Below are 15,394 nucleotides of genomic sequence, written 5' to 3' on the forward strand. Positions count from 1 at the left end.
CTCTGGAGGGCCAGCAACAGGGCAGAGAGGCCGAGGCCTTCCTAAGGACATCAGGAGAGCCCTGCTGGGTCAGACCAGGGGTCCATCCAGTCCAGCCTCCTGTCTCACACAGGGGCCAGCCAGTTCCTCTGGAGGGCCAGCAACAGGGCAGAGAGGCCGAGGCCTTCCTAAGGACATCAGGAGAGCCCTGCTGGGTCAGACCAGGGGTCCATCCAGTCCAGCCTCCTGTCTCACACAGGGGCCAGCCAGTTCCTCTGGAAGGCCAACAACAGGGCAGAGAGGCCGAGGCCTTCCTAAGGACATCAGGAGAGTGCAGCTGGGTCAGACCAGGGGTCCATCCAGGCCAGCCTCCTGTCTCACACAGGGGCCAGCCAGTTCCTCTGGAGGGACAGCAACAGGGCAGAGAGGCTGAGGCCTTCCTAAGGACATCAGGAGAGCCCTGCTGGGTCAGACCAGGGGTCCATCCAGGCCAGCCTCCTGTCTCACACAGGGGCCAGCCAGTTCCTCTGGAGGGACAGCAACAGGGCAGAGAGGCCGAGGCCTTCCTAAGGACATCAGGAGAGCCCTGCTGGGTCAGACCAGGGGTCCATCCAGTCCAGCCTCCTGCCTCACACAGGGGCCAGCCAGTTCCTCTGGAGGGCCAGCAACAGGGCAGAGAGGCCGAGGCCTTCCTAAGGACATCAGGAGAGCCCTGCTGGGTCAGACCAGGGGTCCATCCAGTCCAGCCTCCTGTCTCCCACAGGGGCCAGCCAGTTCCTCTGGAGGTCCAGCAACAGGGCAGAGAGGCCGAGGCCTTCCTAAGGACATCAGTAGAGCCCTGCTGGGTCAGACCAGGGGTCCATCCAGTCCAGCCTCCTGTCTCACACTGGGGCCAGACAGTTCCTCTGGAGGGCCAGCAACAGGGCAGAGAGGCCGGGGCCTTCCTAAGGACATCAGGAGAGCCCTGCTGGGTCAGACCAGGGGTCCATCCAGTCCAGCCTCCTGTCTCACACTGGGGCCAGACAGTTCCTCTGGAGGGCCAGCAACAGGGCAGAGAGGCCGGGGCCTTCCTAAGGACATCAGGAGAGCCCTGCTGGGTCAGACCAGGGGTCCATCCAGTCCAGCCTCCTGTCTCACACAGGGGCCAGCCAGTTCCTCTGCAGGGCCAGCAACAGGGCAGAGAGGCCGAGGCCTTCCTAAGGACTTCATTAGAGCCCTGCTGGGTCAGACCAGGGGTCCGTCCAGTCCAGCCTCCCGTCTCACTCAGGGGCCAGCCAGTCCCTCTGGAGGGCCAGCAACAGGGCAGAGAGGCTGAGGCCTTCCTAAGGACATCAGGAGAGCCCTGCTGGGTCAGACCAGGGGTCCATCCAGTCCAGCCTCCCGTCTCACACAGGGGCCAGCCAGTTCCTCTGGAGGGCCAGCAACAGGGCAGAGAGGCCGAGGCCTTCCTAAGGACATCAGGAGAGCCCTGCTGGGTCAGACCAGGGGTCCATCCAGTCCAGCCTCCCTTCTCACACAGGGGCCAGCCAGTTCCTCTGGAGGGCCAGCAACAGGGCAGAGAGGCCGAGGCCTTCCTAAGAGCATCAGAAGAGCCCTGCTGGGCCAGACCAGGGGTCCATCCAGTCCAGCCTCCTGTCTCACACAGGGGCCAGCCAGTCCCTCTGGAGGGCCAGTAACAGGGCAGAGAGGCCAAGGCCTTCCTAAGAACATCAGGAGAGCCCTGCTGGGTCAGACCAGGGTCCATCCAGTCCAGCCTCCTGTCTCACACAGGGGCCAGCCAGTTCCTCTGGAGGGCCAGCAACAGGGCAGAGAGGCCAAGGCCTTCCTAAGAACATCAGGAGAGCCCTGCTGGGTCAGACCAGGGGTCCATCCAGTCCAGCCTCCTGTCTCACACAGAGGCCAGCCAGTTCCTCTGGAGGGCCAGCAACAGGGCAGAGAGGCCGAGGCCTTCCTAAGGACATCAGGAGAGCCCTGCTGGGTCAGACCAGGGGTCCCTCCAGTCCAGCCTCCTGTCTCACACAGGGGCCAGCCAGTTCCTCTGCAGGGCCAGCAACAGGGCAGAGAGGCCGAGGCCTTCCTAAGGACATCAGGAGAGCCCTGCTGGGTCAGACCAGGGGTCCATCTATTCCAGCCTCCTGTCTCACACAGGGGCCAGCCAGTTCCTCTGGAGGGCCAACAGCAGGGCAGACAGGCCGAGGCCTTCCTAAGGACATCAGGAGAGCCCTGCTTGGTCAGACCAGGGGTCCCTCCAGTGCAGCCTCCTGTCTCACACAGGGGCCAGCCAGTTCCTCTGGAGGGCCAGCAACAGGGCAGAGAGGCCGAGGCCTTCCTAAGGACACCAGGAGAGCCCTGCTGGGTCAGACCAGGGGTCCATCCAGTCCAGCCTCCTGTCTCACACAGGGGCCAGCCAGTTCCTCTGGAGGGCCAGCAACAGGGCAGAGAGACCGAGGCCTTCCTAAGGACATCAGGAGAGCCCTGCTGGGTCAGACCAGGGGTCCCTCCAGTCCAGCCTCCTGTCTCACACAGGGGCCAGCCAGTTCCTCTGGAGGGCCAGCAACAGGGCAGAGAGGCCGAGGCCTTCCTAAGGACATCAGGAGAGCCCTGCTGGGTCAGACCAGGGGTCCCTCCAGTCCAGCCTCCTGTCTCACACAGGGGCCAGCCAGTTCCTCTGCAGGGCCAGCAACAGGGCAGAGAGGCCGAGGCCTTCCTAAGGACATCAGGAGAGCCCTGTTGGGTCAGACCAGGGGTCCCTCCAGTGCAGCCTCCTGTCTCACACAGGGGCCAGCCAGTTCCTCTGGAGGGCCAGCAACAGGGCAGAGAGGCCGAGGCCTTCATAAGAAAATTTCCAGGCCCAAAATGGGGCTGAGGGGTAGAAAAGGAGGCTTGCAAAAACCACACATATTTGCGCAAATCACCGTAGCAAAACTCAAAGGCCTTCCGAATCTCCGAACAAGGCCCTTCCGCTTTCTCCTTTCTCTTCTCCATATTACGCAAAGCTCTTCTGATTCATTAATTCCTAATTACCTAATTACAACTCTTTTGTACTAAAGCAGAGCTCCTGGATTGTGTTCCGTGCTTTTGATCCATTGATCTCAAAATGAAGGGCTGGAAATGGGTAATTTGAGGCCTGGAGGGTTCCGGATTAATCGCTTGGAGTCTTTGGTTCTTTGGCCTTCAAGGCGCCGAACAATTGGAGCTGCAGGAACCGTTTTCCTGGATGGGTGCCATGTCAGAACGCAGCTGGTTAAGCGGGGTATTTTAAAACTTAAAAAAAAATACCCTGCAGGGTTTCTTTTAACCTGAGAGCCAGAGTGTTTTAATGGTTAAGAACGGCGGCCTCTAATATGGAGAACTGGGTTTGATTCCCCACTCCTCCACATGCAGCCAGTGGGCCAGTCTCAGTTCTCTTAGAGCTATTCTCACAGAGCAGTTCTCTCAGAGCTCTCTCAGCCCCAACTAACTTGCAAAGTGTCTGTTGTAGGGAAAGGAAAGGTGTTTGTCAGGCACTTTGGGAAATTCCAGGTGTTTTGGGGGTGTAGCCTGGTGAGGGCGAAGTTGAGGAAGGGGCCCACCTTCCAAAGCAGTCATTTTCTCCGGAGCGATTCAGCTGTTGTAATTCCAGGAGATCTCCAGGCCCTGCATGGAGGTTGGTAAGCGTAGTGTGATCACCCCCAAGATGTTACTAGCACGTAACACTTGTCAAGAGAGCTGGAGCTGAGCTTTGAGGGGCTAGCTTTCCATGTGCAGAGACCTTCAGGGCAGATCAGGCAGGCCATCCGGGAGGGGCTGTGGCTCAGTGTTAGAGCCTCTGCTTGGCTTGCAGAAGGTCCCCAGTTCAATCCCCGGGATCTCTAATTAAAGAACCAGGTGGGAGGTGATGGGAAAGACCTCTGCCTGAGACCCTGGAAAGCTGCTGCCGGTCTGAGCAGGCAATACCGACCTGGATGGACCAAGAGTCTGATTCAGTAGAAAGCAGCTTCTACTTTGGTTCTTTACAGACTTTCCTCTCTGCACAGCACAGTTTCCTTTTCGGCTATTCCCACCACCACCCTCCTGTGGCCTTCTGGCTGCTCCTGTGAACCTGCCCTGGGATCAGCAATAAGGACCAAGGTGATGCTCCCCCCTCCCCTCCCCTCCCCCTGTTGCTCTTCCGGGAGCCCCGGGGGGACGTCCAGGGGGCTTCGGCCTTGCCCCGCTCAGAGGCTGAGGCATCGTATTATTGAGGCATCGTGTTATCGGGGGCTCCTGGATCCCTTCTTTAGATGGCCGGTCAAGGCCAGAGATATGGCCTCTCTGAGCTGCACACTCTCGGTTGACTCAGTGCCAGTCCCCCCGTGAGTTTCGGTTTGTTTGCAGCGATCCACCTACCCCCTGCTAAGGCACTGGTGTGGGATGCAGTTTGCTCACTCGTCTGGGAATGAGCTTGGAGGAGTCCACCTTTCAACTTGGCCACAGGTCAAAGGTCCGGCAGGGTCATCGTCCCCTACTGGCAGCCGAAAGCTGGGCAAAGCCCTCTTTTGCTTGATTTGGAAGAGCGTCAGGGACAGCGTTGGACAGTGGTTGGAGCGCTGGGCTAGGAGTTGTTATTTATTTAATTTATATACCACCCTTCCCTGCGGCTCAGGGCAGTGTGCATCCTATATTCGCATCAATAAAACAGAATTATATTGGGCTCTCCAGTGTCATCTAGCCTAACGCCCTGCACTATGCAGGAACTGCCTGCCTACCCACAGCGACCCCAATTTCATGCCCAAGTGCTCCCTCCACCAAAAACTTCAAGAATCCAGCCTGGCCTGAAGGGAATTCACCTACCATCCCAGAGTGGCAATCAGCAATTCCCTGGCTATGCAAGGCAGGGCCACAAGAGACAAACACTGGCACATCCCTTCCTGCCCACCCTCTGATCACCTGCCTAAGTTCACAGAATCAGCATTTCTGTCAGATGACTCTCTAGCCTCTGCTTAAGAAATTCCAAAGAAGAACTCGCCATTTCCCGATGAAGCCTGTTCCACTGAGGAACCACTCTGACTGTCAGGAACTTCTTCCAGAGCTTTAGACGGAATTTAGAATCATAGAATCATAGAGTTGGAAGGGACCTCCTGGGTCATCTAGTCCAACCCCCTGCACTATGCAGGACACTCACAACCCTCTTGCTCACCCACTGTGTCACCTGCCACCATCTTGGACTTTCACAGAATCAGCCTCTCCGTCAGATGGCTCTCCAGCCTCTGTTTAAAAATTTCCAAAGATGGAGAACCCACCACCTCCCGAGGAAGCCTGTTCCACTGAGAAACCGCTCTGACTGTCAGGAACTTCTTCCAGTTTAGATGGAATTTCTTTTGAATTAATTTCATTCTATTGGTTCTGGTCCGTCCCTCCGAGGCAAGAGAGAACAACTCTGCTCCATCCTCTACATGGCACCCTTTTAAATACTTGAAGATGGTGATCAGATCCCCTCTCAGTCGTCTCCTCTCCAGGCTAAACAGACCAAGCTCCCCCAACCTTTCCTCATCCGTCTTGGTCTCCAAACCCCTCACCATCTTTGTTTACCTCCTCTGGATACACTCCAGTATGTCTACATCCCTCTTCAACTGGGGTGCCCAAAACTGAACACAGGACTCCAAGTAAAGTCTTACCAGAGTGAAGTAAAGCGGTACCATCACTTTGCGTGATCTGGACATGATACTTCCTGGAGCTTTTTATCCCAAAGCAACTTACATAACCTCCCCCCCCCCTGCATTCTCCTCACAACAACCTGGTGAGGTAGATTAGGATGGTGGGAACCTGAACCTGGGTCTCCCAGATCCTAGTTCAACAATTTAACTGCTACACTTTACTAAAGAGAGGATTTTGCAGAGTCCCCCGAGATGGAGGCCAACCCCCAGTTGCTCCGTGAAAGCACAGGGAAAGGGGGGAGAGGGGTGTCTGCCGGATATTCTTTTGCTGGAAGTGAGAAGAAAATAATTTATTTCGGGTGCCACCATCTCTTCTTGTACAGGGGAAGGTGGCTTTGCGACAGTCCTGAAAGCTTGCTAGTTGGCTATTCTTTCTTGTGGTCTGCTAGTTGATTATCCCTCCTTGGGGACCAGCAGCCAGCTGGTCCACTTGCGCTGGTCACTTGGCCCTTGTTTTAACTAGGTTGTCAGAAGCTGGATTCCCTTCCCCATGTAAGCTAAGAGGCCGAGTTCCCCTGGCAGGTTTTTTTTTTGTTGGAAGAGAAGGGGACTGTGGCCTGTCTGCCTTCAGAGGGGGCTAGGAGAGGAACATTGGCTAATGTCCCAGCATCTTCTTCGTCTCTGCTTTTATTGCTGCCCCCTAGGACAGGGGTAGTCAACCTGTGGTCGCCCAGATGTCCATGGACTACAATACCCATGAGCCCCTGCCAGCAAATGCTGGCAGGGGCTCATGGGGATTGTAGTCCATGGACATCTGGAGGACCACGGGTTGACTACCCCTGCCCTAGGATATGTAGGAGCCTCTTGTGGACCCTTTCTCTCTCTTGCCGCTGTCCAGCAATGCAGTCCTAGAATAAATTTCTGTGTTGTTTTGCTTCCCTGCAGTCCCATACCTGAGCACCCGGCTTCCCCTGTAGCCGACAGATTGGTTAGAACTCTTGTATATTCTTTGCACTATCCAGTGTTGCAATTCTTGAATAAATTTTTGTGTTGTTTTGCTTCCCTGCATTCCCACACTTGAGCACCCGGCTTCCCCCATAGCTAATAGATTAGTAAGAATAGATTCGAACTCTTGTCTTTTTTTGCACAATCTTTGCTGTGCATTGCACAATGTCGTTCTAGAATAAAACTCTTTGTTGCTTTGCTTCCCTGCAGACCCACCCTTAAGCACCCAGGGTGTACTTCTAATTAAGAGACTATTGCCCAAATAAAGATAGATTCAAGTGGGGAGCCGTGTTGGTCTCAAGTAGCACTTTTTGTTATTACCCTAATATTTAACACTTTTCTCGGTGCCTAGTTGACAAGGGAGAGGTTTTTTTTTTAATATACAACAAAGTCTCTTGCTAGCGTTTAGGCCAAGCTAGAGGGAAAACACTTGGCAATGTGGTGGCTCTGTATTGTGTGTGTGTGTGTGTGTGTGTGTGTGTGTGTAAAGACTCAAAGATCTCATTGTGTAAATGAGAAGCAGATGGTTCAAAAGAATTTTCCTTGACTCCAGCACTTCCCCCTCCTTCCCCTCCCTTTTTGGTATGCATATCTAGCAATGGATCAAAGGACTGGGGGGGGTACTCGCTGGCTCTGTCCAATTGCTTTTGGCCGACTCGCTTCCACTTAGAATCCTAGAGTTGGAAGGGACCTCCTGGGTCATCTAGTCCAACCCCCTGCACTGTGCAGGACACTCACAACCCTATCGGTCATCCACTGTCACCTGCCACCCCCTTGAACCTTCACAGAATCAGCCTCTCCATCAGATGGCTCTCCAGCCTCTGTTTAAAAATCTCCAAAGATGGACAACCCACCACCTCCCGAGGAAGCCTGTTCCACTGAGGAACCGCTCTGACTGTCAGGAACTTCTTCCGGATGTTTAGGTGGAATTTCTTTTGAATTAATTTCATCCCCTTGGTTCTGGTCCGTCCCTCCGTGGCAAAGAGAACAACTCTGCTCCATCCTCTACATGGCAGCCTTTTAAATACTTATCGGAGTCGTTTTGGAACTGGTGGGAATCCTTTATATTCTGAGGTTCAAACCAGCTTTGGAACCGGAGCAAAACTTCAAATCGTCTCGAGGATTTCCATGACAGACTGGAAAGGGACCAGCCTAAGATCCAGCGTGGTGAGGTGGTTAAAGAGCAGCGGCCTCTGATCTGGACAACCGGGGTTGATTCCCCACTCCTCCACATGCAGCCAGCTGAGTGACCTGGGGCTAGTCACGGGCTCTAGTAGAGCTGTTCTCTTGGAGTAGTTCTCTTGGAGCTCTCTCGGCCCCACCTGCCTCACAGGGCATCTGTTGTGGGGAGAGGGAGGGAAACGTGTCTGTAAGCCACTTTGAGAGTCTTTCGGGTAGTGAAAAGCGGGTTATAAGAAAACACTCTTTTGCCTCAGTCTGCCGCTGTTCCCCGGGTCGTGCCTCTCAGAGGTGTTCTTGTCTAACCCTGCGGTTGTGCGTTCTCCTGTAAGGCTTGTATCAGGATGGCTGTATTGGGGAGGTTGAAGAGAGCGGAAGGGAGCCCTCTGTACGAATGATCTTCCAGGCACGGAGCCAAAAACCAAAGCAGGAATGTCCACATGTTTGCGTTTTGCACAGAGACCGGGGGGCTCAGATCTGCTTAGCCCATCTGGGCTTTGGCTACAGTTGCAAAAGGTTTCCCGCGTGGAACAGGTTTGGTGGTGGAGCGTGTGGGAGGGGGCACCGGGGGTGGGGGCTCAGCGAAAGCCTATAGGGGTGGCCAAACTGTGCCTCTCCAGATGTCAGTGGACAACAATTCCCATGAGTCCCTGCCAGATCAGGGGAATTGTAGTCCATGGATGTCTGGCGGGGGGCTCATGGGAATTGTAGTCTATGGACATCTGGCAGGAGCTCATGGGGATTGTAGTCCATGGGTGTAAAGCAGGGGCTCATGGGAATTGTAGTCCATGGATGACTGGCGGGGGCTCATGGGAATTGTAGTATATGAATGTCTTGTAGTAGCTCATAGGAATTGTAGTCCACGGACATCTGGCAAGAGCTCATGGGAATTGTAGTCCTTGGACATCAAGCAGGAGCTCATGGGGATTGTAGTCCATGGACATCTGGCAGGAGCTCATGGGGATTGTAGTCCTTGGACATCAAGCAGGGGCTCATGGGGATTGTAGTCCATGGACATCTGGCAGGAGCTCATGGGGATTGTAGTCTAGGGATGTAAAGCAGGGGCTCATGGGGATTGTAGTCCATGGACATCTGGCAGGAGCTCATGGGGATTGTAGTCTAGGGATGTAAAGCAGGGGCTCATGGGGATTGTAGTCCATGGACATCTGGCAGGAGCTCATGGGGATTGTAGTCTAGGGATGTAAAGCAGGGGCTCATGGGGATTGTAGTCCATGGACATCTGGAGAGCTACGGTTCGGCCACCCTTAGGCTAGCCTACCGTGGAGTTCACCCACCAAGGCATCTCATTCTGCAGTTTTTGGAAAGCAAGCTTCTGTTCCTCATGACTGCTCGGTTGCCCCCTCATTTTGGTCTCTGCTTTCGGGAACGTGTGCGTAGTTCAAAGCCATTCCTGCGGGTCCTCTCCTCTGCCGCCCACAGGGACCCTGCCCTGCCCTCCTCCGACAACCTTTCCAGTCCTTCGAGAGAGACTCTCAGCCCCCTCTTTTCCAGGCTGAACGTTCCCAAGCCCCTCAGCCTTCCCTCCTAGTTCAGCGGTTCTCAACCTGTGGGTCGGGACCCCACTTGGGGTCGCCTGGCCCCTTCTGCGGGGTCCCCGGCAGCTGCGGGCAGCATCGGTCAGCAGGCAGTGGTGGCGGGCAGTGTCCGGCGGCGGAAAAGCCATGGCAACGGCACCTCCACGCTGCCCGACTGTTTCCGCATGCATACGCCAGCCCCGCCGCCGCAGTTGGGGTTGCCAACTCAGATCGGTCTAGAACCGCTTGGCCCCCAGGCCCCGGACCCTCCTTGCTGCTCTCCTCTGCACCCCCTCCGTTTTGTCCACGTGACAAGAGGACAATGTCGCTTCCTGTTACGATAGAAGTGCTGCGGATTCCTTGGCCAACGTTTTCAGCCGCAAGTCTGTCTTGTATTTTTGTATTCTGGGGAAAGCAGCAAAATACGCCTCTTCTCTCTCTCTCTCTCTCTCTCTCTGTTTTTCCCCTGTTGTGAAACACGCGAGCAAATGAACCGACTTCTCACGGGCTGACAGCCAACGAAAGCCAAAGCTTGCAGTAAATGTGTTTGTCTTGAAGATGCCCTGAAAATCCGGCTTGGGTCCCTTCCGGGCCTTACGGATTCATCTGCAGCTGGGCCAGGGGATCCGGGGGAGCATTTGCATAAAAGAGGTTACGTTGCAGACCTGGGCTTGTTTCTCCAGCCCGTAAGCCTTGTGGGGCTTTCAAAAACCTGCGCAAAATCGTATCGCAAGCGACTGACAAAGCAAACGTCGCTCTGATGTTTAGGGAGTCCGATTTATCAGTATTTTCTTATCGTCGGTTCAAAATGGGGGCATCTCAGCAGCCTGGGCTGCGGATTGTGAAGCACAGAGAGATGGTGAGCCATTCAGGGGGCAGCCAATGTGGTACCAAAGTTAAGAGTGTTGGGCCAGGACCTGGGAGACCTGAGTTCCAATCCCCACTCCTGCCACGGAGGCACTCTTGGTGACCTCAGGCCAGTCATCTTCTCTCTCAGTCGGCCCTACCTCGCAGGATTGTTGTGAGGATAGAACAGCGGAGAGGAGGATGGGAGAAGCTGCTTTGGATCCCCGCTGGGGAGAAGGGTAGAGTGCAAATGAAATAACGAAGGACAAGTGAGGCGGTGCAGGATGCTACAGAAAGATGCTACGGAAAGGCAAAGAGTCTTCCGGCTTCTGGGAATTGTAGTCCATGGACATCTGGAGGGCCGCAGTTTGACTACCCCTGGCCCTAGAGGCTTTCATCCCTGATGGGTGTTTCTCCAGCCACGGCTTGAAGAAAGCTAGTGAGGGGGAGGTCACCCCCTCCCTAGGTGGCCCATTCCACTGCTGAACTACGGACAGTCAAAAAACATTTTTTTCCTGATCTTCAGCCTGAAATTTAAATGCATCATCATTATTATCAAATTTATAAACCGCCCTCCCGATATTATTTATTTTATTTTATTAGATGTGTATTAGATTTTTAGGCCACCCTCCCGGTAAGCCGGCTTAGGGCAGTGTACAAAATTATATAAAAGACAAAAAAAAAACAATTTAAATTTAAAATCTAAACAAATAACAGCGGATTGAAACGGCAACGTTCCTTCCACAGAGATTCTGTTATAATTGTTGTAACTATTACAGTCCCTCTCCTTTGTTCCCAAGACGTATAGTTTCCAGCCCTTCTCCGCAGCTTGGATTTTTTTTTCAGGGGTTTGGGGGGGCTTGAATTTAGCTCTTGATTACTCTTCCCTCCCCCCTTTCATACCAATACAGAGACTTTTCTCCACAATGTAGCTCAGGGGTAGTCAAACTGCGGCCCTTCCAGATGTCCATGGACCACAATTCCCAGGAGCCCCTGCCAGCGAATGCTGGCAGGGGCTCCTGGGAATTGTAGTCCATGGACATCTGGAGGGCCGCAGTTTGACTACCCCTGATGTAGCTTCATATGCCCTGGCCAACAGCTGAAGGAGAAGCAGCTAGGCCAATCTGGCACGAGGAAGGAAGGGCTACGTCCTCCCCACTGCAAATCGCCCTCCCATACCCCCTGGCAGAAACCCGATTTCCCGGCTGTTTCGGGGGGGGGGGGGATGATACCACGTCCGGCACCAAAAAGGCAGTTCTGCCTTCAGGGGCCAATTGACTTCCAGCCCCCTCCGCATGTACAACGTGGAGTCCCGATTGAGTAGCACGGACTATACCATTGCCCCCAAAGAGTCATCGGCACGTGGAATTCACTGCCGTCGGGAACGTTGGTGGCTGCAAACACAGACAGGTTCGAGAGGAACCTCTGGAGCAGAGGTCCCATCAGTGTCTCTTGGCCCCAAGGTCTGTCTGGGTCAGGGATCCTCTGTCTTCTTGGTGCTCGGGACGCTATCATAGGTCTTCTGGAGTTCTGGCCCAGCTGGTGGACTTCATAAGGGCCTCTGGGTTTTGGCTACTGTGTGTCACAGAGTGTTGGCCGGCATGGGCCATTGGCCTGATCCAACATGGCTTCTCTTATGTTCTTATGTCTGGGGCAGGGATCCTCTGTCTTCTTGGTGCTCGGGGGGCTATCATAGGTCTTCTGGAGTTCTGGCCCAGCTGGTGGACCTCATAAGGGCCTCTGGGTTTTGGCTACTGTGTGACACAGAGTGTTGGGCTGCATGGGCCATTGGCCTGATCCAACATGGCTTCTCTTATGTTCTTATGTCTGGGGCAGGGATGCTCTGTCTTCTTGGTGCTTGGGGGGCAAGAGTGGGAGGGCTTCTGGAGTTCTGACCATGCTGGTGGACTTCCTGATGGCCCCTGGGGTCGTGGCTACTGTTTGATACACGCTGTCGGACTGGATGGGCTACGGGCCTGATCCCAACATGGCTTCTCTTATAAGATGGCAAATTACACTTCTTAAAATATCCTGCAAGTAGAAATCGAGCACAGGGAAGAGTGGGTGGGGCTGGTACCTTCCTCTCCATGATGTCAGAACCGCAGCAGGAAAACAGTTTGACGACAGGGAGAGACCTGAAGCTCAATGAATGTTTTTAGGCATTTAGAAAACGTCCTCTGCCTCTCCTCCCCGACCAGGGCCAGGGCCTTTTCGGTCCTGGTTCCCACCTGGTGGAATGAGCTCCCGGAAGAGCTACGGGCCCTGCAAGAGCTTGTAGTGTTCCACCAAGGCCTGTAAGAAGGAGCTTTTCCACCAGGTCTCTGGTTGAGATCAGTGCAGTAAAGATCAGATGCCCCCCCCCCCAAAGGAAGATCTATCACCATATTGGGGACCAGCGGACAGTCAGCTGCGGTGGAGTGAGGGTTGATTTTTTACCACCATGATTTATATATTGTTGTATGTTGTTTTGATGGGATTTTATTGGGGGCTTTTTAATTGTAATTGGGGATCATTCTTGTAACCAGACACAAGCCTCATGTCAAGAGTGGTGGGAATTGAATGAATGAATGAATGAATGAATGAATGAATGAATGAATGAATGAATTTTAAAACTTAAAAAAAAATACCCTGCAGGGTTTCTTTTAACCTGAGAGCCAGCGTGTTATAATGGTTAAGAATGGCGGCCTCTAATATGGAGAACTGGGTTTGATTCCCCACTCCTCCACATGCAGCCAGCTAGGTGACCTTGGGCCCGTCTCAGTTCTCTTAGAGCTATTCTCACATAGCAGTTCTCTCAGAGGTCTCTCAGCCCCAACTAACTTGCAAAGTGTCTGTTGTAGGGAAAGGAAAGCTGTTTGTCAAGCACTTTGGGAAATTCCTGGTGTTTTGGGGGCTGGATTTTTAACCACCATGATTTAGATATTGTTGTATATTGTTTTAATGAGATTTTATTGGGGGGTTTTAAATTGTAATTGGGGATCAGTCTTGTAACAAGACACAAGACTCATGTCAAGAGTGGTGGGAATTGAATGAATGAATGAATGAATGAATGAATGAATGAATGGATGAATGAATTAATGAATGGATGAATGAATTAATGAATGAATGGAAGAGAACCGGGTTTGAATCCCCACAAATCCCATGGAAGTTTGCTGGGTGAGGCTGACTGTGGGCCAGTCACATTCTGTCAGCCTAGCCTACTTCGCAGGGAAGTTGTGAGCATAAAACGGAGGAAAGTAGGATGATAAACGCCAACGTGGGCCCTAATTGGGGAGCAAGGTATGGTAAGAATAAAATAAATAAATAAATGCATAAACTGTTCATGGCTGGTCACTCTTTTAGCCTAGTTAGTGGCACTGGTCCGTTGGGAAGTAAAACAAGGAAGGGGAGCCATGTTTGAACACGTCTGAACTCTCGACAGAAGGGTAGGTCAAAAGCTTGCCAGCTTTCTGCTTGCGGGGAATTCTCATTGGGGTGAGCACTGAAAACCAGCGGCATCCACCCACAGGTTGAAGCGGTCGGGTCCATTCAGCCGCCATCTCAGTGCGTTGGATTGTTCTGTCAGTTTACGAGCTGCATTTGAGGTTCCTAAACACAAAGAGGCCTCAGTTTAAAGACGGCTTCTGCAAATCCCCTGGAATTTATGCCGGATGGACCGTTCTGTGTTGTTTGGGAAGAAAAGGGCATCGGGTGAAATAAACCAGCGGGGAGCCGTGGGGGAGACCATTGCAGAGTCTACTTTGAAGCAAAAGAGCATCTTAGCAGCGAGCCCAGGAGGAATAGACTTTGGGTCACCCAGGGTGGGACTCTCTGAGCGGGGGCACTTATTGGGCTGGCTGGGCAGGGGGTGGTTGTGGAGGCAGGCGGTTTATGGAGCTAAGAACCTCAGAAGAGCCCAGCTGGATCCGACCAGGGGTCCACCTGTTTTGGCATCCTCTCTCACACGGTGGCAATTCGGTGACATAGGAGGCTGGACTAGATGGACCCCTGGTCTGAGATCCAGCAGGGCTCTTCTGGTGTTCTTAGGAAGGCCTCGGCCTCTCTGCCCTGTGGTTGGCCCTCCAGAGGAACTGGCTGGCCCCTGTGTGAGACAGGAAGCTGGACTGGATGGACCCCTGGTCTGATCCAGCAGGGCTCTCCTGATGTCCTTAGGAAGGCCTCGGCCTCTCTGCCCTGTTGCTGGCCCTCCAGAGGAACTGGCTGGCCCCTGTGTGAGACAGGAGGCTGGACTGGATGGACCCCTGGTCTGACCCAGCAGGGCTCTCCTGATGTCCTTAGGAAGGCCTCGGCCTCTCTGCCCTGTTGCTGGCCCTCCCGAGGAACTGGCTGGCCCCTGAGTGAGACAGGAGGCTGGACTGGATGGACCCCTGGTCTGACCCAGCAGGGCTCTCCTGATGTCCTTAGGAAGGCCTCGGCCTCTCTGCCCTGTTGCTGGCCCTCCAGAGGAACTGGCTGGCCCCTGAGTGAGACAGGAGGCTGGACTGGATGGGCCCCTGGTCTGACCCAGCAGGGCTCTCCTGATGTCCTTAGGAAGGCCTCGGCCTCTCTGCCCTGTTGCTGGCCCTCCAGAGGAACTGGCTGGCCCCTGTGTGAGACAGGAGGCTGGACTGGAGGGACCCCTGGTCTGACCCAGCAGGGCTCTCCTGATGTCCTTAGGAAGGCCTCGGCCTCTCTGCCCTGTTGCTGGCCCTCCAGAGGAACTGGCTGGCCCCTGTGTGAGACAGGAGGCTGGACTGGATGGACCCCTGGTCTGACCCAGCAGGGCTCTCCTGATGTCCTTAGGAAGGCCTCGGCCTCTCTGCCCTGTTGCTGGCCCTCCAGAGGGACTGGCTGGCCCCTGTGTGAGACAGCAGCCTGGACTGGATGGACCCCTGGTCTGACCCAGCAGGGCTCTCCTGATGTCCTTAGGAAGGCCTCGGCCTCTCTGCCCTGTTGCTGGCCCTCCAGAGGGACTGGCTGGCCCCTGTGTGAGACAGCAGCCTGGACTGGATGGACCCCTGGTCTGACCCAGCAGGGCTCTCCTGATGTCCTTAGGAAGGCCTCGGCCTCTCTGCCCTGTTGCTGGCCCTCCAGAGGGACTGGCTGGCCCCTGTGTGAGATAGGAGGCTGGACTGGAGGGACCCCTGGTCTGACCCAGCAGGGCTCTCCTGATGTCCTTAGGAAGGCCTCGGCCTCTCTGCCCTGTTGCTGGCCCTCCAGAGGAACTGGCTGGCCCCTGAGTGAGACAGGAGGCTG

The 15,394-nt window shown here is 54.4% G+C and overlaps 1 protein-coding gene across 3 annotated transcripts in view; it reads left to right on the top strand.

The window, feature by feature from the left end:
- The window catches only part of FRMD6 (FERM domain containing 6), a 160,496-nt gene that overhangs the window by 102,994 nt on the left and 42,108 nt on the right, over positions 1-15,394 (top strand). The gene's annotated exons all lie outside the window — the stretch shown is intronic.

This window comes from Paroedura picta, chromosome 2 (assembly GCF_049243985.1).
Source record: "Paroedura picta isolate Pp20150507F chromosome 2, Ppicta_v3.0, whole genome shotgun sequence".
Lineage (NCBI taxonomy): Eukaryota > Metazoa > Chordata > Lepidosauria > Squamata > Gekkonidae > Paroedura > Paroedura picta.